Source organism: Protopterus annectens, chromosome 12.part0, assembly GCF_019279795.1.
Source record: "Protopterus annectens isolate FY-2018-M chromosome 12.part0, PAN1.0, whole genome shotgun sequence".
Lineage (NCBI taxonomy): Eukaryota > Metazoa > Chordata > Ceratodontiformes > Protopteridae > Protopterus > Protopterus annectens.
The window spans coordinates 87,409,306-87,433,371 of NC_056746.1; the positions used below are offsets into that span (position 1 = coordinate 87,409,306).

The 24,066-nt window shown below is 41.3% G+C and overlaps 1 protein-coding gene across 1 annotated transcript in view; it reads left to right on the forward strand.

The window, feature by feature from the left end:
• Window positions 1-24,066, forward strand: part of SDK1 (sidekick cell adhesion molecule 1) — a 2,805,673-nt gene that overhangs the window by 2,542,055 nt on the left and 239,552 nt on the right. The gene's annotated exons all lie outside the window — the stretch shown is intronic.

The following is a 24,066-nucleotide window of genomic DNA, read 5'->3' on the forward strand; positions in this document are numbered from 1 at the left end:
CGTCTCTCACTTAGCCCTTGTACTCATTTCTTTCTTTTTTTGTCTTCCCCCGCAAGCCGCAAGAGTCCGTGGGATTGAGAGGCAGTCCTGTCACATAAATGATGGAAAGTAGTTTTTGCACTTAACTTTGCCAGGCTTTGGTTCCCTTCCATAAGTACACCCACTCAAGCTAAGTGACTCCTTCCTAATCACACACAGATTACAGAGAAACAAGCTTCTGGACTTAGCTTGCATTGTACCCTGGAAATTCTTCTGTTCCCTTGGAAGTGGTTGTATGCATTTCCAAGTATCACCTGTCCCACGTGATCTTGAAATCATCATTGAATACCATTACAAGGCAGTGCACGTTGGAGTGTTGAAATGTGCATTTGAGTGCTGTAGAAAAAGCTCACACAGAAATTTGTATTTTTTCCACATGACAGAACAGTTGGCAATGTAGGCCAGAACCCAATACAAGCTTCATGAGGAGCTTAAAGAGGGTTTCTAAACCTCTCCACATCAGGCATTCAGGTATTTTTCTGATGTGCAATCATTTGAAGAGGTTTTGGAAGAAAATGCTATGGAGTACAAGGTCATCATTCAGGAGGACTTTAGCTTTTTGATAATTTTGTTTCACCAGAATGCATTGTCTGACCCACTGAAAACAATGGCCAGAAACTAAGCTATAGGGCAGATCATCTTGTACTTCAGAAAAGAGAAAAAAATGTGTTAACTTAGTACCTTTCTTCATCTAGTTTGTTTCTTAGAGAGCTCTTGGAGAGTATACAAATACTCTAAGCATAGATTCTGGTAAATTATTATATCTTCCCTCTGTGTTCCTCCATCTTACAAGTAGTCCATTATTTGAAAGCTGTGTACTTTCATAATTGTTCGTGATATCCAGGTCACCACAGTTCCCATGGGACACCAGCTCTTACTCTCAGCTAAGGGCGGATACAACATGCACCCAGATGATGTTGAAGGAGTCTAGGACCCCGGTGATCCTAACAATGATATTCAGGCAAGTCTTACTTTGATATTGTCATCAGCAGTTGATTTATAAGATCTCTGATCCAGCAAAAACGGTTTTGAGATGTGCAGATTCAGATAACACTCCTCCTTAGCATCATGTAAACTGTGTCCCAGTAATATTCTTCCTCTTCCCTTCAAACCACAAATGATTTCTTGGAAGATGTCTTGCATCTATGACAAGTGTGTAATGCGACACTGACCGTCTCTTTTTGTTCTTATGTAATCTGTTTTACTGCCCATTTTTATTTCTTTGAGGTTAAGCAGCTCACTGTCACTGTTTCTGCAAGAGCAGCTTAAATACAACCTCTTCTCATCCTCTGGGTAGACAGAAGGATGCACTACACGTTAAATGATGAAACAAATCCACAGCAGGCAATAGTTGCTGTAGTATTTGTCCTTACAGAATTCCAGCCAAGACACGAGGAGGTGCAAAAAACTTCTAAGCCTGACCAACTTTCTAAATTCTGAGCATTATTTTGCCTCTGTAGCTGAAGAGATGGTTATTTCATTTTGTAAAGTGCCAAGTTGCAGAATCGTAATGGTATGTTTTGACATCATTTCAGATCATTGATTGAACCATGTGAGTGAAAAGTGTGGAATTTTCAAGTGTGGAACTCAGAGCCGTTATGACGTTCCTGCTCCTGCAGAATAAAACTCTAAAGGAAATCCAGGAATGTTTGATGCAAACATTGAGTGACAAGTGCTCTTCTTACTTAACTGTGAGGAAGTTGTGTGAAAACTTTCAGCGTAGAGATTTCAACACTGAAGATGCAGAAAGGTCTGTGAGGCCTCAAGCGGTGTCAGTTCCTGAAATTCTTGACCATATCCATGGTCTGATTTTGACCGATCAGTGAATAATGGCTAAAACAATTGTTGAGACACTACAGGGTATCCAGGGAATATGCTGGTTTTATAATCCATGAGCAGCTAGGTATGCAGAAGCTGTCAGCCAAGTGGGTGCCCAAATGGTTGAATGCTGACGAGTAAAAGATGCTATGTGGACGCTTGCAAGTTGATTTTGTGGCATTTTTGTTGAGCTGGTGCTAACTTTTTGGAATGACTAGTTACTGTTGATGAAACATGGTTACACCACTATAATTGCAGACAAAACAACAGTCCATGCAATGACTGCAGTCAAGTTCACCAAGACCAAAGAAGTTCAAGACCCAAACGTCAGCAGGAAAGGTCATGGTCACAGTATTTGGGGATCAGGAAGGTGTTGTAATGACTATCTTCCGAGGGACCAAGCAGTTAATGCAGAATACTACTGTAACTTGCTGTGCTGATTAAAGGAGGCATTGAAAGAAAAAAGGAGTGGGAAGCTGTGGAAAGGAATTAGTTTTTTAGAGGATAATGCCCGTATTCACAAGGCTGGCAAATGATGGAGGTTTTGATGAAACTGGGGTTTGAGTGCATAGACCATCCACCGTACTCACCAGATATTATTCCACCTATTTCCTGTTTCCAAACCATAAAGAGTCTGAAAGGGGGGCAGTTTTCAAGTGATTTGCAGGTGCTTGAAGCAGCAGAGCAGGATTTCAGTGACCAGACTTCAGACTTTTTTTTGGAAGGGTTACAGAAACTTGATGTGCCAAGTGTGTTGTACTTCGGGGTGAATATGTCAAATAATTTGCAAGTTTCATGGCTCCACATCATTCCCTTCTTCATCAGGCTTAGAACATTTCAGCACCCGCCTCGTGTAGCACTTCATCCATATAGTCTTGAAGATTTCTCATCTGTGAAACTTGTCAGTGCCATAGATGGCAAACAGAAAATATGTCACTGAGAAGGGCAGGTACTTTGTGCCTAAGCACCCCATGTATTTTTCCAACACTGTGAAGTAGAACATCAAAAAAAATATTAATATCCATAAGTATATGCATGAGTATGCCTGACACGGAGTCCGGGAAGGATGGATTATGTCAGCAGAATTTCTCAGCTGCCAGCTCTGGGGATCAGGGCTACTATTCATGTGACAGTCACATGACCCATTAGTTAAGAAACCTGTTCACTAACAATGATGAACACATTCGGACACTGCCAGAACTGGCTAAGGCCAAATTATAGTGTATAACTTCTCCTGGTTATAAGTTTTATAATACTGTTCTCCTTGGAGTCTTTAGAATATTAGTGATGTCCAGGGCCCACACTTCAGCTCTGGCGCTTAGGATATGTATGTCGATTAAAATTGTTTGTATTTCTTATCAGTACTCGTCAGAGAGACGTCTTTTGGTTTATAGGACAACTTCTTTCCTAGGAATAGGAAGAAAATTAAGAACTGTGCCAATATATACTGTATTACGACAGGATGTGTCATATGGCAGTGCCAGAAATTTAAAGGCAAAGGGGACCCTAAAAGAAGACGACGAAGGAAAAACTAAAAGTAGCTACAGCAGCTCGCAGTACGGCTATCATGGTCTGATGGTTTCTAAGGCCATTTTTTTTTTTTTTTTGTATAATCTTTTGTCGAAAGTGATGAGACAGGGTTTTTTCTGTTGTAAGCATGGATGACCATAATCCCATAACATGGACCTTCCATCTGCTCTGAAGGAGGGCTACAAAACTGAGGTCATCATCTCCAGGTGATGGTAAATTAATAACAACTCCTGTATTTTATAAAAGGCTATAATTTTCCTGGAAACACTCATTCAGTTCTCGATAAAAATCCCTACCATAAAAGGTTGCCGTTAACCCATACTTCATTCTTCTGCATAAAGCACACGTGAAAATAATTGCAGACCAAAGTCATTGATCAAAATATACACACAGTCACCCCCTCTTTGTCCTCCTATTAATATACATTTCATATTAGGGAATTTGGCCTTCCTTCTTTCTATCCCTTACTCATAATACAGAAATGAAATCTATTTTAAGTACTTTTAATTTAGCTTTTGTTTGTTTTAGACTGCCACACCATTCAAACAGCTCTTACTATATAGGGGAGCAAGAACAAAAAATGCACGTTATACATAATCTTCTACAACCTATGAATCTGTTCATGGGTATGCAGTGTCTCGGGGAAGGAGTTACTTATTGTATGTGACTGTACCTCTTTTGGCCTGTTAACAAAAAATCCATGTGAAGGAAGGCTGCCTAGCAAAACAGTACTGATGGTATAGGGACACATTGCATCTTTAGATGCAAATAGTTTTTATGTTGCCACTTTTGAGTGTTACATTGAACTGCATCCTCTGCGGGTTTTGGGGGTTGACATAATGGCTAAGGTGTTTGCCTCACAGATAAGAGGTACAGAGTTTGATTCTCACCAAGGGAAATTGGCTAGACTTAATATGGCCTGCAAGGGCAGCTAGCCTAGTCCTTGTCTAGAAACCTATGAACGTGTATGTGGTAGATGCTGACACCATACTGAGGATTGTTTTTCATATTAAGCTTCTTAAACAAGTTAAATGTTTATGTTGCTCTGGTTTTATCAACTTATTTCATGCCCCACAATTCACCTATATATCTGTCTTCTAATTCAGTTGTTCTACAGTGTTTTTACTCTCACGGAAGACTTCAATCTGATCTACAAATGTGTACCCTACAGGAAGTTACAGTATGAGGTCCCTGTGAGTAACAGCCTTGTCTGAATGGAGTTGCCACTGTGGTATTGCCCCAGCCCTGCATAGCTGGCCTAAGTAACTATTTATATGTTATATAACTCCTTGGTAGTATTCTAACAAAACAGTTGACACATTTTAAGTGTTGTTAAAGGTACCCTTGTCTTCCAGTACCTGAAACATTAGCCTGCAAGTGTTTCAAGCATAGACGTTTGACTACTACTTCTACAGTCTTGGTTTGAGCACTCATGTCCTGTTTGAAACCCACAGGTGGACAGTTTTTATTTACTTACTTACTTGACTAGTGCATTGGGTAAGCATGACCATTTGCAGGCACAGCCTGGGTCAGTGCATGTTCACAGACTATAACAGAGGTAGAAAATGCAAAATAAGTCCATTAGAACAAATAATAAGAGAAAATGTACTACCATTTTTTTTCTTTTTGTAACAATAGAGATACCAGGAATGGGATCTTTATATCTGTTGTGTAGTAGCTGTTTTTTCTACACCAGTAGAGTTGCAACTGTCCGGCAGTGTGCTGTGTGGTTGATAGTTGCAGAGTAGCTCACAAGCTGTCCAATTTATTTCGAAATGATACAGTAGTATCCAGGTTAGTAGTAGGTTAATAACAAAACATTAACTAGCAGTAATAAGAGTGGTTGACCACTACAACAGAGAAGAATGCACTTTGGAACATGCAACAGTGTGCACTAAGTTAAGATATTTACAGTATGACTATTACTCAATTTATTTTTGAGGATTTTTTTCTGTTATTTTTCTGGTACATCACTGCCTATTTGCTACCTGGTTCTTTCCCAATGCATTTTTGGCTCTACATTACACTTGCACACACTGATTACCTACTGTAGATCAGTTTGTGTGTGTATATACCTTTAAGAAGCTATCCAAGGGCTTGTACAAATGCATACATACTGAGCACGTGCAAGCTAGACTGACATTTTGTAGTTAGCTGTTGAGATGTAAGCATGTATGTATCTAAGGTCTGTCTGTTAACCAGTTTATTCGTATTTTATGATGCTGCTATCCATCCTGATGTGTTTCTATGTATTAAAACATCTAAACAAAATACCCTGCCTGCTTGTCATCTGTGTTAGAGAAGGACGAGTGTCAGCTACCATTTTTACTGATTGAGTTGAGCCACCTTGCTTCCTCTGGCCTCCATCCATGGCAATCCCCCTGTGATCCTAATCATGTGCTCTCGTAACTCCTCCCACCTACTAATGTACAATATATCACAATTAAGTGTGCACTGTAGTCCAGCGCAAGCCCTTCCCTTATGCCACTTCATAACTGCAGATTCTGAATTCATAGTTTATTAAAGCCCGGCTAATGCACCAAGCAGGACAGCTTCCTACATTTCCCCTTACTTAAACTACTGCCTAGAAAGTATACAAGATGGATCATGGCTCCAGCTATTCTGATAGCTCAATGGTTCATAGCCAAAACCCACAATATCTCCACATGGGCACTGACAATACTAATCACTAATATTTATTAAGATCAGATATCATTCTCCTGGATTCTGTCGAAGCACCTACTACATTTTAAACCCCAAAATTCCTCCTACTCTACATGCCACTTTTACATAATAAAACTTCATCTCTACATAGTAAGTCTCCCCAAAAGCTGTCCTAAGGACACTGGAAACAACCACTTAAAAACCTTACTGTGCACCATCCTAAAAGCCCTCTAATTCACCCTGGTCTCATCTTATACCTCGCCACTTTCCTACAATTAACTTCTCCCCTATATATTTCTCACTGTCATTTCTCCAGCAGTCCAGTTTCACATGGCATTGCTCCAGCCCTCATAACTTGCCCTGTATGCCCTGTTTGTTTGTTTGTTTCCACTTCATCCTGGTTAATATCACCCACCCCCCATAGTGCAACTGTTTGGTTATACTATTAACGTTTTACAGAGTCACCTCTAATGTATAATAAACTTCTCTACCTCTAACTGTAGCTCAATAAATCTCCTCTTTGCATCCCATTCTGTACATACTTATCACTCCAAAACACTCCTAACCACAACTGCCTCCATTTCAAACCAGTTACATCTGTCCATCTTTAAAAACCAATCCATAATCCAGTTACACCACCTCAAATCCTAGTTCTAAAACAAAACTACCCAAATGACACCCAACCCTCCAACTTTTCTCTCACAGTTCCAACCCAACAAACAATAACAGACACAGCACAACAAACAGTATTTGTAAATTTTGCCATGAAACAGGTACAGCTGAGACCATTAATCAACATCTTCCTAAAAAAAGCTACATTGAAAAAAACATTTTGTTCTTCGTGTTTCACTGTTGCAGTCCTGACGTATGGGATTTCCTGCTTTGGAAGACTGTGGTCGGCCAAACTACCAGAGTAAAAAATTCCCACTTCCTAAGGCTGGGGGATGATCTACCCTGATGTTGGTATGTTTGGGTATAACGGGAGCAAGCCATTGCCATAACATCAGTCTTTCTTGCCATCAGAGCTCGAAGCAGTAAATGAGTGCATCAGTCAGTCCACAGTGGATTGAGAAATCTCTTAAAAGTTAAGTACCCCATTGGGGAACCCTTTTTCTTTCATGTCAGATAAAGTTGTTAACTGTCTGCACTGTGGAAAACAAATCCTACACAGAGACTTTCATAATTTTTGTGTCGCATGCTTAGGCCCAAACCACGATGTCCCTAATTACCATCTATGCACTAATTTCCATACCAGAATTGTAAGGCGTAGGGACGAAATTTTGTCTAAGCACCTTAGTCAGCATTTCATTTCCCATCATGTGATGGTGTCTGTCAGTTGTGCTGAGACTGAACTCCCTAAGCATAAGAAAGAGAAAAGACTCAAACTTAGGGCCTCAGATGACATTGGTTCACCGTCTTCCAGTCCCCCAAGGCTTATTCCAAAGGAAGGTGAGGTGCTTTTGCAGCCCCCTTCTGTCAGAGAGGCAGTGATACAGGCCTCTGTCGCGACTCGTTCAGAGTCCAACATGCTGTCTGGTCCCTCTACTTCAGTGCTGTTCTTGGCTTACAGTTCGTCGTTTTGATCAAGAATTGCTGTTTAGGCTGCGACTTCTGGCAAACGATCCACAAGCAAACACTCCCCTGGGGCTTCTCCCAGCAACAATTTCTTCCTTTCCAGAATCTAGAGTCAGAATACTGCACACACGCAAGCCCAAGACAACAGCTACACCCAAGAAGACCTCGACATCAGGACCTGTGTCTAGGCCTACAGGCTCCCGGCCACCTGGATACCAACAGGACAGGCTAGCCAAATACCTTATTCTATGGTCAGAGGCAGGTAATTTCCCCCTGAATTTTCACCAGGAAAGAAGGGAGATCCTACTCCTGAGCCACTTTCTTTCAGAACCCCCTGATTCAGATGAGGACTCTGATCAGGAGGATTCTGTCCTGGAAGATGAACCCCTCCTTAACTCTTTTGAGGATTTTGACTCAGAAGAGGTTTTACCTTTTGCTTCACCCCCTGAGGAGGACCTTATCTTTGGGGAAACTCTGCATGCCATGAAATAATTTTTCCAGTGGCAGGCACAGGAATACCCCCAAACAAAAAAGAGGGTCAGGGAGTTTCTACATTTATCATAGCACAAACCCTTGGCTATTCCTCCAGTTTTGGAGGTGGTAGAGGATGTTTTCATGGAATCATCTCTCAACCCAGGCTCACTTCCCCCAGCCCCTTGAAAAACAGACAGGTTTTACAGGGTACTGGACTCTCATAAATTCCTTTACAAGAAACCCACCGCTGACCCAGAGGCTGTCACTTCTGCGCCCAAAGCAGTTAAGGCTAGTATCTCTAAAAACCCACTACCTACAGACAAAGTAAACAGTACCCTTGACAAGCTTAGAGAAAAGGTTTACACTTCCTGTATCTGGCCATGAGGGAAATACCAGCAAAGTATCTTGGAAAATAGAAAAAAAATATACTCCCTGGAGGGCAAGAACACGTCCAAGAAACGTTTGGATCTCTGCCATTCCAGTGCCCAGGTTACTAGGCACTCCTTGCACTGTGGGTATGATGCCCTGGAGCTTTGTACCTGATATGCTGTCTCTGGTTCTGCTATCAGAAGATGTGCTTGGCTTGGAGAGTAGATATTACCAGATCAGGTCATATCTAAACTACTAGATGTATCACTGAATAAAGACTCCCTATTTGGACCTAAGGTTGAGGCTGTCTTAAAAAAGATGGAGGATAAAGCTAAAGCCATGCAGACTGTTAAAGACTTAATCCAAGTCCAGCCACCCAAATTTAGTAGGAATTTTCTCAGTAAGCATTTATCCTTCCCCTCGCAATCTAAGCCAAGTCAAAGAAAGTCCTGAAGAGAAAGGCCTCACAGACAGCAGCAACAATCTTAAAGGGCATGGCAGTGACCATCAGGAACACCCAGGCTGGGGAGTTTTCTAGGTCACAGGGCCATGGCAGAGAACAGCAATAACTCAGCCCCTACCCTTTGCCTCACCTCCCTCATACCCCCAACCCCAGAGAAAGTAGGAGAAAACTAGGACGATGATTTTCCCTATTCAAAGAGAGATGGGTCCTTATCTCTGACAAGTGGGTGCTGGAAGTTGTCTCAAACTGCTACAGACTCACTTTCAGAGAACCATTAAGATTCTCAGGCTTCCCCGATGTACCGAAAAAAAAAAAAAAAAAGAGAAGTGACCATCCATTTCTCAGACCCAAAATCTGTGCACACAGGGCTCTGTGGAACCAGTACCAAAGGCATAAAAGGGTTTTACTCCAGGCTATTTCTGGTTCCCAGGAAAGAAGGCTCCTGGTTCCCTTTACTGGATCTGTCAATCCTCAATCAGTCTCTTAGTTCCCAAATTCAGAATGCTTGCTCTTCAAAAGCTGCTTGCCACAATAACTCCTCAGATGGTTACTCTGGATGTGAAAGATGCCTACCTACACATTCCTATAGAAGAATCCTGCAGATGTTTTCTACACTTCAGAGCAGATGCAAATCACTTTCAATCCTCTGCTCTTCCCTTTGGTTTGTCTACTGCTCCCAGTGTCTTCACAAAATGTTTGGCCCCTGTGATTACCTTCTGCAGAGTGAGAGGAATCCAAATTTACCCTTACCTGGATCACTGCCTCATGCAAGCCAAAAGTCAGTCAAAGCTCAAGGATCTGGTTTTCACCCAGCCCATGCTCTCTTCCCTCACCATAAACCTGAATAAATCCAACACAAACTCTACCACCAGGATAGTTTTCCTGGGGGCTCTGCTGGGTTCCCACATCCAAAAGGCATTCCTCCTACCAGACAAGGCTGCCTTTCTAACTCAATACTGCCAGGCCATTATGCAGAGGCAATGCCTTTCAGTCAGGGAATTCCTCAGAGCACTGGGCTACATGGCATCTTGTATACTAATGATCCCTCTGGCCAGACTTCACATGAGGAAACTTCAGTGATACCTCAAGAATATATGATGCCAACATTCACAGCCTCAGAGACAGAAATTCAGCTAATTTCCTGCCTCAGGGAGGAACAGGCATGGTGGACACAAGCATGTACACAGAACCAGGGTCTTCCTTTCAGGTTCATCCCTCAGAACCAAACCCGGATGCATTAGACACAGCCTGGGGGGCCCATTTCCAGTGATTCCTATCTTAGGGCAAATAGGAAAAGCAGTTCAGACACAAACACATACATTAAGAGGAATTGATGGCAGTACAGAAGGGCTTGGTGGCCTACCAAGATCACTGGAAACCAGGGGTCCTAATTATCAAAATGGACAACACAAGAGTCATGTGATACCTTAACAAACAAGGGGGCACCCACTCCTACCATGTTTTGTCGTCTGGCTGTGCAGATCTGGGAGACGGCAGATACTATGCAGTTGCACTTGATGGCTCAGTACCTTCTTAGGGTTCAGAACACTTTAGCAAACCGCATCAGCAGACACTTGATGCATTCCCATGAGTGGTAGCTGCATCAGGAAACTTTTCTCAACAGAGCCTAGAAATGGGGATCCCCTCAACTAGACCTCTTTGAAACTGACAAAAATGCTCAGCTAAAAATATTCTGTTCCAGGAAGAAACTTTGCACAGCCTGGAGGACAGATGCCTTTTCATTCCCCTGAAACCATCTATTTCTCTTTGTACTCCCTCCCTGCTTCTCCTTCCAAGAGTCCTAAAATTCAGAGAAGTACCCTCTGCTAATGACTATGAACAAAGAAAAACTTTGGCAGCTACCCCATATAGTAGACCTGCTGACTCAGGCAAAGGGGAAACTTCTACACCCCAACCTGCAGAACCTCAAACTCTCAGCCTGGATAATTCGACAAACTTCTACCCTGAGCTCCCCCAGAGTAGCCCAGTGCTTAATGTACTCAAATAGTCTAGAAGACCCAGTACTAGAAAAAACTAGTCTACCAAGTTGCACAAATTCCATTTGGTGTCAGAAGAAAGCCCTCAACCCTTCGTCAGCCAACATTGCAGCCATCTTAGACTACCTGACTATATTGGTGGACAGAGGCCTATCCTTCTAGTCCGTTAATATATATGACTCTGACATTTCAGCCCACATTCCTAGTCTTCCTCGTATCCTCTCCCAACCCCTAAAGAAACAATTCCTTAAGGGAGTGCTTCATGTCAGACCTCCCAGGAGGCCACCACCGCTCCTTGGGACCTCAACTTTGTTTTAGAAAAAAACAGCTGCTTCCACTGAAATACATTTCTTGACATTTAAAACTGTCATCTTACTGACCATCACCTCAGCTAGAAGGGTCTCTGAGTGGCAAGCCCTCATGGCAGTGGAACCATTTTTTATTTTTTCCACCCGGACAGAGTATCACTCAGAACTAACTCTTCCTTTGTGACCAAGGTGGTCACAGATATGTCCCTGGACCAGGCCATACTCTTGCCTACTTCCCTCCCTAGGCCACAAAATCAGGGCGAAAGAATCATTCATTAGATGTGCACAGGCAACTTTGCTACAACCTTGAGAGAACTAAAGCTGTCAGAAAAACAGAACTGCTCTTTGTCTCCTTTGCCTTGGGATCTGAGGGAAAACCAGTCTCCAAACGGACTATCTCCAAAGATCTCCCACTGCATTTCCTTTTGTTACAGCCATGATGACAAGAAGCCCCCTGAATCCATTAGGACTCACTGTAGTAGAGCCACTTCTACCTTCCTGAAAAGAGTTCCTACCATAGGCATTTTGGAAGCGGCTACCTGGTCAACGGTGCATACCTTTACCAAACACTGCCACCTGTCAGACTTCTCCAAGTCCAGAGCAGGGTTTGCCACTACCATTTTGCAGGGTATCCTCTCCTTAATATTCCTTCCACCCTCTCTCCACAGCTTTGGGAATCATCTCACAAGTCAGGACTGCAACAGTGAAACACGAAGAACATAGTACAGTTGTGTAAACTTACCATAAATGTAAATGTTTGAGTGTATTCACTTTTGTAGTCTCCTTCCCCCATGCCTCTTATTCCCCTTACAATAACAGCTTACTTCCCCGTCCTCCCCTGCCAGAAACCCTATGCAGGGGACCCTACAGACACCATTTCCTCTTATTTTACTCCTCACTTAAGGGTCACTTATGGGGCTCCTACCTTCTAGGGGCAAGAAAAATTGATGTTATGGCATCTCCTGGTTCCCTTTATACCCACACATACTGAAATCAGGGTGGAGCATCTCTCAGCTTTAGGAGAAGAGACTTTTTTACTCTGGTAGTCAGACCAACCAAGAGCTTCTGAAGCAGGAAATCCCATAAGTCAGGACTGCAACAGTGAATACACATCTACCTTTATGGTAGGTGTACACAAATATACTTTCCCAAAAGTCTCTTTTCCCTAATCAAATAAAAACAGCTTTATTAAATGCAGGCAACATACAAGCAAACTGAAACAACTATATTTGTTTCTAATCACCATTAACCAGACCTAGTAGAAATCACAGAATTTTGGATAAAACAAGACACCCCCCAACATTAGTCAGAATTTCTCCAATTGCATTTTCGTCTTAAGCAGTGAACCTCGAACAGAACTGGGGGGGGGGGGTAGCCTAATCCAAATCCTCCTAATTCTAATAAAAATAACATATATGGCTCCCTCCTAAACCAGATTACTTCCAGCAATGACAATGGCCCTAACTGTCAAATCTTAAATCTCCAATTTAACAAAACGCACAATGGAACCCTAGGATTAGCTCAGCTCCCCCTTTAAATCCCACTAAATTCAATCAACTAATTAGTGAAATGTTGCAGTAGGTTGCTGCCCAAAACCACTTCTCAGTGATAACTTGAACCGACTGCTATCCTTTGCAGAAACAACTGACTTTCTTATTGACCATAACCTCACTCTGTTAAAGAAACTATCAGACCCAACTTTAGACAAGGAAGACACTCCCTTCCTTCTTAATTTATCATCAGAAATATTCCTGCCAAATTACTAACACTCCTCTCTGCCCTGTTTGAATGAGCACTGCTCCCTAATATTCATTCTGAATATTGCTAACAGCAAGCCACCTCCGAAGTGTTCCTCCATTTGATCCGAAGAATATACAAACATTCCAGCTTAAAAACAGAACTTAATTCTAGAATTAACTCCTCCTTTCAGATCAGTAACTCTGATAACCTAATAGACTTTCTTACAGCTTCACTGCTTTACCTGCAAGATAAACATTTTCCATTAGTTACCAGGTTTTCCAAACATTAACATAAAACACTGGATCAAAAAGAGTTACAATTTCTTTACAAAACAAGAAACAAAACCTGACAAAAATGGAAAAAAAACCTTTGTTCCTCCGAAAACAGAGACAGTCATCTCCCTTAGTAATCTAGCCCCAAAACTCCAGGCAACAAAAATCAAAGTTCCTTCCTACCTCTCAAAACACCAGTAATAAATAGTCCAAAACAATTCTGCGGCCACATCACTGGATGCTTCCCCCACAAAAGTAAAAACTACTTCATGAAGACACTGCTTCTGTTCTCTCAGGAAAGCAGATGAACTACTGCCCTGCTTTATCATGTTATGCAAAGACCATGCTTCTCACACCAACACAAGCTGCAGTAAAATCAGTTCACAAAGTGGTTAAACCTAAAAACACCAAGGACTTTGATTAATATGAGTCAGGTCCACCCATGGAAAAACTTGTTTGCACACAACTTTCAAAATACAGTCAAAACTGCAGCATCCTTTCTCCTCATCAACATGGCTTTTGTTGAGTCCACAGTGCAATGACAGCTTTATTACACCATCACTGAAGACATCCTTCAAAACATGAAAAAACAGACGTTTTAACATTCTTAGTGTTGATTGACCTCACAAAAGCCTTTCACCTCATTCATCATGCCCTTCTGTTAAATTCCCTCATTGCAGCAGGTATCAGCTAGGACTTCCTCACATGGATTACAGACTTCCTCAACAACAGACCATTTAAATTTAAAACTGGATCTTTTACCTTATGCTCCTCTTCTCTGAGCAAAGTAGTACCACAGGGGTCAGTTTTATCTCCACTGGGTTTCTGCATGCTTATCAATAAACTTTTTATTGACCTTCATTGTTCATTCTTCTACACAAATTACATGACCAGTTTAGGACCAACTTTTCCCAATCCACATCGAAAAAAGAATTAGAAAAGGACTTTTCCATCAGTCTAACTGTGCCAATGAAATGCCTGTCCTAAATCCCAAAAGAAAGTCATTGATGTTTGGATCCAAAAAAAGTCTCAACCTGTCGCAATTATTGGGTCATACAGTACATCAAGAATGAGTCATCAGAGATGACTTTTCACTTCAAATACATTTAAGTCTGACTGGATCAAAACCTAAACTTCCAACATCACTTTACTACAGCTAAGTTAAAAATGAACTCACTTTCTGTTTTTTTCCTCAAATAAGTTCTCCCACTTCCTTTTCCAGAAAGTACAGTGACTGTTACTGGTGTTCTGCTGGTACAAATTGAACATAGCTTATCTATCAAAACCCCCACTTCAAAGAAAAACCTTAACTCCCTCCAGACCACAGCAATCAACATCCGTAGCTGTATCACTTCTGTCCTCAAAAGAGAACATCATTACATTGCCCTTACCAAAGGAAAATTTTAACGTTTTTTTTTTTTTTTTTGCTTGTAGAATCACTCAACTATAATTCCTTTCCCTAGAAAATTTCCCTTTTTAACTCAACAGAGTAACTAAAAGAAATACCAGGTACAGCCTAAGACCCTCATTTGAATTAATCCCCCTCCCTAAATATCCCTATAAATGAGCTGCACGGTGTTGAACATAGTTTCTCAACACTGACTATCCATATATAAGAAAAAACCTTCCCCTTCCAATAATTCCTTAAACAGGTCAAAAACTTTTCATCAGAAATAAAAATAAATAAAATAAAATAATGACGCAGTATGAAATTGCTACAACAAAGGAAGTGTAATGTACGTTATATCTATAGCCTGTCACTTTACTCATGCTAAATACAGTACTCAATTCTTACTCCTGCAAGACTCCACCCCCCCCCCTTACATTTAGCTTCCAGCCAACAACTAATCTCCATTTTCAACTTCACCTCTTTCACTTATGTCTCCCCCTTTCCAGGTATTTTGTACGTACAGTAAACTTTCAGTTAACCGACACCCATGGGGATTGGTAGATATAGGATAACTGTAGTTTCTGGTTGCTTGAGAGTTACTATTAAAAATAGGCCTGATTAATACTGTACCCTATACTATTTCTTTGGTTTGATTTGTTCTTAGGTTAGGAAGAGGGGGAATTTATCCCTATCTTACTTTTTAAAACTCAAACTCTAAAAACATAAGGTATGTTTTTGTGGGGGGGAAACAGAAAATGCAACAAGTGAAAATTGTACTGTATTTTTTCGATTTTTTTTTTTTTTTTTTTTTTTTTTTCTGGTTGCTTGCGTTCCAGTTAACTGAGAGTTTACTGTTTAGTAAATATTTCTTGTTCTAAATGTGGAGTGACAATATCTATGTTAAGTCTTTTCATACACTGGTAACTCTGATAGCAGCAACCTTTTTATGTAAAAAAAGTTGTGTGTGATATACCATGTTTATGAGCACTGTTAATTGTACCCTCCTGGGCTGTATCTGAAAATGTTCCATTTAGAGCTCCTCAGTTAACTAATGAGAATAAACAGTTGGGGATATCATGGAGCTGACCCTCAACTGCCAACCCCATTTGAAAGTTTTACAATTGCTTTGTTATGAACAGGTGCAGCCTACCTGATGGTACAAAGGTGTTTTCATTATAACAAGGCAATACTGTCCATACAAGGAGTGGGTCTATATTACATTGTCAAACGTTCACTTTAGTGAACGTCTGTTCAATGAACACAAAACAGCGAATGTTCATTTAAGTGAACATTCATATCCGCAAATGGTTTACCCAGGGAACAGGGTTAGTTGGCCAGATGTGTGTGTGTGTGTGTGTGTGTGTGTGTGTGTGTGTGTGTGTGTGTGTGTGTGTGTGTGTGTGTGTGCATGTGCCCCCCCCCTCCCCGCCTGGATGGTTTGATAATACTGTGGTGTGTGCAAATCTGAAGTGTTGGCCAAGTAACTCTGCTTCCTGGGTAAACCATTCGCGGATGTGAACATTCATTTAAATGAACATTCACTGTTTTATGTTCATTGAACAGATGTTTGCTGAAGTGAACGTTTGACAAAGTAATATAGACCCACTCTTTATATGGACAGTATTGCCTTCTTATAATGAAAACACCTTTGTTACCATCAGGTAGGCTGCACCTGTTCATAACAAGGCAAGCTCTCTAGAGATGATACCCCTTTAAAACTGCATTTACAGTAAGTAACTTTTTTTTAAGTAATCCTAATTTTTGACATAAGCTTTTAGAAAGTGTATTGAGACTACTGTTTCTGCTTTTTGCCGATAATATTTAGCTTGAAACTCTTGAGCTCAGTAGCTTTGCTAATCTGCCTTACTTTTCTTTCCAATCACTGTCTCCTGCTTGCTACAATGCACTTTCTGCTTTGCTTGTCCTGATAGCCCAAAGCACCTTCAAGGCAGTGAGCATTGCTGCACTAACGGAATATGAATTAACACGTAAGTGCATATTCTTTCTCTGTTAGGTAACATAATTGCTTGCATTTTAATTTTTTTTAAATAATGTGCAATCTGTATAGTAGCTCTGGTACAGAAGCCTTAGCAAGGTTCTTAAAGCAGAATTTAATATTATATTCCTGTCCTGATGCAATTGGTTTATGTTGTGAAGTCAGCATTTAGTAGTTTAGTTGTTTGCGATGGACTCCTTTGAAACCGCCACTAATGTCCCTTGGACTCCTTTGAAACTGCCACTAATGTCCCTTGGACTCCTTTGAAACTGCCACTAATTTCCCTTGGACTCCTTTGAAACTGCCACTAATGTCCATGCTTTCTTTCTCTAATGTTTGTCTTTTGTATGATAAAATGCTTGTAATGTTGAATAAGGACTGTTATAAAGTTTTGCTGTTCCATTTCTCTGCTTTTTCTGCAGTGCTTCTAATCTTTTTGAATTAAAAATGTATGTAGTCTTCAGTTAGCAGACATTCCAATACAGTTTAAAGGTATGAGAGGTATTATGTACAAACTGTGTGTGTATGTAGGCACTAATATATATGGTTCTTTTTAAATAAGTCCACATGTAGAAGAATCAGCGTTTATTACATCAAATACTGCACATTAGCTCTTCTCTTAATCAGGTAGTAAAACTCTCGACACTCCTCCTATCAAAAACAACAGCAAAGACTCTTCTTTTCTGATAGTTACTTAAAAAAAAAGTTAAACATAAACAAAACCCAAAACCCTACCATTAACACCAGACATATACTGTGTCTTGGGTCATATCCCTATGGAAAGATTTTTGTAAAGTAATTTGTAGGGTTTGCGTTAGGACTAGCGCACAGGTAATGATGGGCAGGTCTGCTTTACTACACTCCACCACCTTACTCAGGTGTGCTAACCATGTCCCTAGCCCCGTCCCCACACATTGCCTTAAAAAAATCAATTTTCCCTAAAAGTACCACTTCAATAGATACTCAGATATGCTTCTTATACATAACACGCACCCACGCACAACACTAAAGCTATCCCTTTGTCTAGCCCTTTCTCTTACCTTAACCAGTGCAGGCGCTGTTAGGACATGCTCCCTGTTAATAGTTAGGGGGATATGCTAGTAGGTATTTCACAGGGGGAGTGGGACTGAAGTATAAAGAATTTGTCAGCCAGCAAATTTCCTGCATTGCTCTGCTCAGTGAAGGTGGCACCATTGACCACCAGTTCGGCACACTGATGTGTGCTCTTTAACTTGTGAGGATATTTTGATCTCATAATTGGCCTTGTTGAAATTAACTAGTCCTCTTAGTTTCCTAAACAGATTCAATCATAGGTGTTTACTGTGCATGTGGTCCAGTAAACCAGTGATGAATGTAGCCTAATTTCATGTCTGCCCTGAAGAACTGACTGGTTTTGTGAGCTGCTCTGAATCACACAATAGGCAACTGTAGGCGAAGGGCATTGAACTCTGAACTACAGGAAGTAGCTTGTTAGAAGTTCATATCCTTAATCCTTTGTCCCAACTATGAGAGTTGAGTGCATAGGGAGCTGTGTCCAAAGTTAGTTATCTCCTGAGTGGATGTGGACACAACTCATCTGTTGAGGCTTTACTTAACATATAGTAGCACCACACACACAAACACACAGACACAAGTTCACCACTGTCAGATTTGAACCATCTACCCAAATAGTTACACAATATAAAGCACACAGTATGGATTGCAATCACCACAAGAGAAGTGTGGTACCTTTTACATGCCTGCACCCAGAGGTTGAGCCCCATCAGCCTTACCCCATCCTACAGCTGGCAAGCAGCTAAGTAGCTTGTAGTCCCATGATTTTTTTCCCTGTCCCCTCTCATATACAGAATACCACTGTTGCATTGTTTCAGCTGTCAGGCTGTTCTTCACTGGACAGTGGTTTACTGAAGACCTCTGTCAGATCCCAGAAAACACTTCCTGAACATTCTAATAGAACGCCCATCTTGTTCCTGTACCTTTTCCCCGTTAAGTACATTCAGGTGCCCGTTTCCATCACTTCCCTGTCAGTCCTGGTGTCCCTGCGGTGCTACGCTACACTGTTGTAGTTCACTGGTACTTTACTTTCTGTTTCTTCTTTGAAGACTGATAGATTGGGGCAGAAATGGTTTGGGACAGAGAGCTGGAAGGGTGACAGGCCGAGGCAGTCAGAGGAAGAAAGCAACATGGAGGAGAGATTGGAGAAATGTTACCACGGGAATGCAGCTGGGGGAGTAGATAGAGGGACCAATAGGAACCATTCTAGGAATAGAAGGGCCAATAGGAAACATTCTAGGAAAAGACAAGAAGCGGACAGGTAGAAAAAGTCATAAGCTTGAGCCAGCATATGATGGAGATAAAACATTACAATTAAAAAATGCTAGAAAGAAACTAAGACATAGAGTGGCAGGAGGGAAAAGGGGCAAAAACATTGTCTGCTGGGGGACAGAGCAGAGAAGGGATCAGCAGGAAGTGGAGAGGATGGAATAGGAAGAAGGAATATGCCACTAAAAAAACAACATGAAAGCAATGTGTGTTAATGTATTCACCATTCAGATGCGGTTAGTAATATATCTACAACAAATGGTCTGTCTTCGGATTGAAAACAGACCTCAAGATTCATCATTGCATGAAGGCTTTGGAAATGGTTCCATGTGGTCTTTAGCCAGGTACACCAAGTTGTGAAGAATGGTCCTTCTGTCCTCTCACTCCCACCTTGTGTCATTAGGGACAGGTAGCAGGTGTGCTGGTTGGGGCAGTTGACAAGGCACTGTGGGTAGTTCATATTTGAGAGGCTGCAAGACCAGTGGATAGTAGCCCACACAGTGCCAGAACAGATGGAGTCTGATACAAAAAACTATTAAAGGGAATCAACAAACCACTGTTTTGTAGTAAAGACTGGAAAGTGCTGAAATAAAACAGAATCAGTTTCCTAAACAGATTCAATCATAGGTGTTTACTGTGCATGTGGTCCAGTAAACCAGTGATGAATGTAGCCTAATTTCATGTCTGCCCTGAAGAACTGACTGGTTTTGTGAGCTGCTCTGAATCACACAATAGGCAACTGTAGGCGAAGGGCATTGAACTCTGAACTACAGGAAGTAGCTTGTTAGAAGTTCATATCCTTAATCCTTTGTCCCAACTATGAGAGTTGAGTGCATAGGGAGCTGTGTCCAAAGTTAGTTATCTCCTGAGTGGATGTGGACACAACTCATCTGTTGAGGCTTTACTTAACATATAGTAGCACCACACACACAAACACACAGACACAAGTTCACCACTGTCAGATTTGAACCATCTACCCAAATAGTTACACAATATAAAGCACACAGTATGTGACAGTTGTGAAGAATGGTCCTTCTGTCCTCTCACTCCCACCTTGTGTCATTAGGGACAGGTAGCAGGTGTGCTGGTTGGGGCAGTTTACAAGGCACTGTGGGTAGTTCATATTTGAGAGGCTGCAAGACCAGTGGATAGTAGCCCACACAGTGCCAGAACAGATGGAGTCTGATACAAAAAACTATTAAAGGGAATCAACAAACCACTGTTTTGTAGTAAAGACTGGAAAGTGCTGAAATAGAACAGGTCATTACAGAAGCAATAGAGACTAAAACAGAAATTGGAAGTGAAAGAAATGAGAGATTATGACAAATGGAACAGGAGTGAAAAGAGATTATCCTGCTTCAATTATTTATTTATTGACGTGTTTACCAGGAGAGTCCACTGGGCTGAACAGAGCCCATTTTTAGTGGAAGCCTGGGGAGAAAAGCTCCAATGAACAATAAAAAGTAATTACCATACAAGGAATTTACAACAGTGTAGTTACAGTATTTACAGGTATCACTTCAATAGAAAATATGGCAATCAGCTGATACAAAGACAAATGTAGGCAAATTCAAAGAATGGGAAAAATATGCAATTTAAACAGAATTGAAAGTATCAGGAAAATCAAGTTGGATTAAATATCAAATATGCAAAATAGACTGCTCTACACATTACTTGACAGTACAATGTTTTTGGGTCACCACTCCACATCTTCTTCTTGGCCTCCCTGTAGGCCCATTTGTATCCCTTCAGTATGAGAGCTGAATGTTCCATTCATTCTCCATCAGGTCAGAAGCTTTTCTCTTTTGGGCCAAGTGGCCCATTCATTACCCTTAAAGACAAGACACTGATGTTGAAAGTGGTGCTGTCATACTCAGTCAAGTCATCCTTTTTTAATGTACCATAACTCCCCCATGCATTTGTAACTCCCACTGTTGGTGGTACCAAGGGTAGTGTATGTTGTTCTTAATATGCCAGTTCCACTTATTTATGCAGTACACCACTGTGTCATGACCTTCACCCCAGGCCATAGTGTTGTGTGCCCCGCAGATAGCCTTCACTCCAGGCCATAGTGTTGTGTGCCCCACAGATAGCCTTCACTCCAGGCCATAGTGTTGTGTGCCCCACAGATGGTCCTTACCTCAGGCCATAGTTTTGTGTGCCCTGCAGATGGCCTGTGCCCCGCAGATAGCTTTCACTACAGGCCATAGTATTGTGTGCCCCACAGATGGCCTTCACCTCAGGTCATAGTTTTGTGTGCCCTGCAGATGGTCTTCACCCCAGGCCATAGTGTTGTGTGCCCCTCAGATGGGCCTCACTCCAGGCCATAGTGTTGTGTTCCCCACAGATGGTCTTTACCCGAGGCCATAGTGTTGTGTGCCCTGCAGATGGCCTTCACTCCAGGCCATAGTGTTGTGAGCCCCACAGATGGCCTTCACCCCAGGCCATAGTGTTGTGCCCCATGGATGGCCTTCACCCCAGGCCATAGTGTTGTATACTCCACAGCTCATACTTGTGTAAATGCCTGCACTGCAGTACACTAGCCCCCCCCCCCCCCGCAGGATGTGGATTCTGGCATCAGCTGCTTTACTCCCACCCTGGACATAGCTCATACAGTGCCCTAGCTGCTAGTCAGATATAATTTGTATATGTTATAGTCAAGGATTTATCCCTCTGCATTACACAGCCACATGGCATCACTGTTTTTGCTGACTTAATATTGTTGCATCTGGTCTAGCAAGGGGGTGTTTGCTGAATAGGTCTGCTTTGTGTTTCAGAGTTATATCAGTAACTCATATTGCCCTTCTTTTACCACCGCAGTCAGTCACGTGTTTAACATAAAATGGGTGCCCTATACTGTCGTGTAAAGAATCGTTCCTTCACCATAATTTGGGACATAAGTACGTGTACATTCGTGTTTGCTGTATGCAAATAGTGGAAGTTACTTTAAACTGAAGTGCATGGGTCTGTAGCTTCTTCTTTGTGAGTTCAGGAGGAATTTTCCCAAAAATCAACACACAGATGGTTTCTTTGGTGTAAGGAGAGTTTTTATCATTCCTCCTGTTGAAGCAGTTTCTATTGATGTGCGTTACCAACACACCGCACTTAACCGTGTGCCTTAACAATTTAAATCTTTTCTAGTCCGCCAGCATAGTGGGCAGAACTTTTACTGCTGCTCCCCACTAACTGACCCCATCACTTACTTCAGAACAGAAGCAGTAATCCAGTATTATTTGAGTTCTTAGAAAAGGGAGGAATTAATGTCCAACAACAGAGGGGGAAGCACCTGGAATCCGTGTGTAGACTGCTGTGTTCATGTAGAAGAATAACAGATTTTTAAAATTCATTGTGAAGAAAATCAGCTATGAAATAGGTTGTACTTTGCTAGGATCAGCTCAATGCTTAAAGACCAAAGTGAGGGCCTACCCAGTTTTCCATAAATACCACATTACGTTTAATATTGCTTTATGTTTTCTGTGACAGTTTAGTAGGTTTATACATCAGTGGAAAAAATGAGTAGCATTGCACTTAGAAATGACAAGCACAAGTTTCTATGTTGTCCATGCTATTAGGGTGTTTTATTTATTAGCATTTGTTGACTGGAAAAAGTCCGAGTGAAACCCATTTTCAGTGGGGGACTGGTGGGAAAAGCTCCACAAAAAGAAACTGTGTACAACATATTAACATACGTGTTCCTAGTGCAAACACTTAGCAAGATAATACTTGCTTTAGTAAATATTTGGAAATGCTATTCAAAAAATTAGTAGTACATGAAAAATCGAAATCAAAGTAGTAGTATTAAGTAAAAGACTGAAACTGAAATATTAAATGGTATGAAATTATCTGCAGAAAGCAGCAGTTTTACAATGTTTTTGTGAAAATTATATTGAAGACGTGAAAACAAGGAAGCAAATTAGCATCTCTGAAAATTACAAGTAAAAGTAATAAAGCTTATGTTGATGGCTTTATCCGTGGCAAAGTATGTGTGGAGCATTTCCAGTTCTGTCATAGCAGGGCACTTTGAGATTACTTTTGATGTACTGCTTTGGAAAATCAAGACTAGAATGTGCCAGGGTTCCTTGGGTCTCGTTTCTCTGTTTGAAGTTATAGGGATTTTTGTCTTGGCAGCATCACAGAGCTTCCTGCAACTATTTAATGTCATGCCAAAGTCTTCAGGATTTCTTCAATTCCTTTGTCATTTGGATGACAAAGGGTGAATATAATAATGTCAGTTAATGTGGCCCAGGGACTTGTAAGCCATTGTAGGGAATAAAAATGTCCAGACCTCAAAGAACAAACGAGATCATGTTTGGAATAAAAAAAGATCCCGATAGCTCTTTCTGAGTGATTGAAGTCCATTAGCTACTACACAAGCTTTTTTCCCCAGAACATACTCAGTATTAAAGTATCAGCACATGCCAGCTTCCTGAAGCTGAGATATGACTCTTGACAGAAATCTCCCTTGACCTGTGTTTAAGCAGCGGACCTGTGGTGGTAGGAACTGATCAAAGTAGGTTGAAGTGAATAGCTAGTGTTAGCTCACTCTTCTGTGGGGGATGTCTGCAAGGGAACTTTCACTGTAGGAGTAAATCTTGGGTGAGGGTGGTAGAATAGGTCTCAGAAATGAAAGAATCCTTAAACAGCTTGCAGAGTGGACATTTGTATAAAGCATATATGAATTGTTTATGTAAAAACAATCATAGCCCCGTTTGCTCACTACAGCCACCTGAAAAACGCAACAGCTGATGCACTGCTCAGAAAGGAGGCCCCCCCCCCCAGTGGGATGATATATAGTTGTGCGCCAAATCAGATGTGACAAGTGTGAATTAATCAGTTAGAGGCTAGTAGGACCAGATGGTTAGGGTGAAACGGGAGCAAAAAACAGGCACTAGTGCAGTTGCATGCCTTGCTTTTCATTAAATAAATATCTCATAAACAGGAAAAAACGTTATTTTATAGACTTAATAGTATGGACATATTTTAGGCATTGAACATTCATCAGTCGGAATGTTTCTTTATAAGCAGGTTTTAAACCATCTGTAAATAACTATATTGCATCATCCTGATTCTATAGTTTGGAATGGACTTTCTGAATCGTTTTCAAATATA